The following is a 510-nucleotide window of genomic DNA, read 5'->3' on the forward strand; positions in this document are numbered from 1 at the left end:
TAAAAATGAAAAGAAACATTATGACTAGATATAATAGACGCAAGAGGGGACAAATATAGCGAGAATAACAAGGGAGCAAGAATGGAACCTTGTGGAACGCCCGAAATCAGAGGGGCAGTGCTAGAGGACTGGTCGCCAATCATGACCGAGTAAGTTCTATTTGTAAGGTATGACCGAAACCAGTTTAATACATTACCTCCCAGGCCAAATAAATGCTTAAGCTTCACAAGTAAAATAGAGTGGTCGACCGTGTCAAAAGCGGCTGACAGGTCGAGCAGAGCTAAGGCGACAGGGCGTCCCGCATCCAGGGATAATGCAATATCATTATGTACTTTGATTAATGCGGATTCAGTACTATGTTTAGATCTGAATCCGGATTGAAATTTGTCGACCATTTCCAGCCGATCTAAGTGAGCTTGGAGCTGGGCAGAGACCAACTTCTCCATAACTTTAGACAAAAAAGGGAGAAGAGATATCGGGCGAAAATTTCCTACCAGAGTTGAGTCAAGG

This window comes from Monopterus albus, unplaced genomic scaffold (genome assembly GCF_001952655.1).
Source record: "Monopterus albus unplaced genomic scaffold, M_albus_1.0 scaffold457.1, whole genome shotgun sequence".
NCBI lineage: Eukaryota > Metazoa > Chordata > Actinopteri > Synbranchiformes > Synbranchidae > Monopterus > Monopterus albus.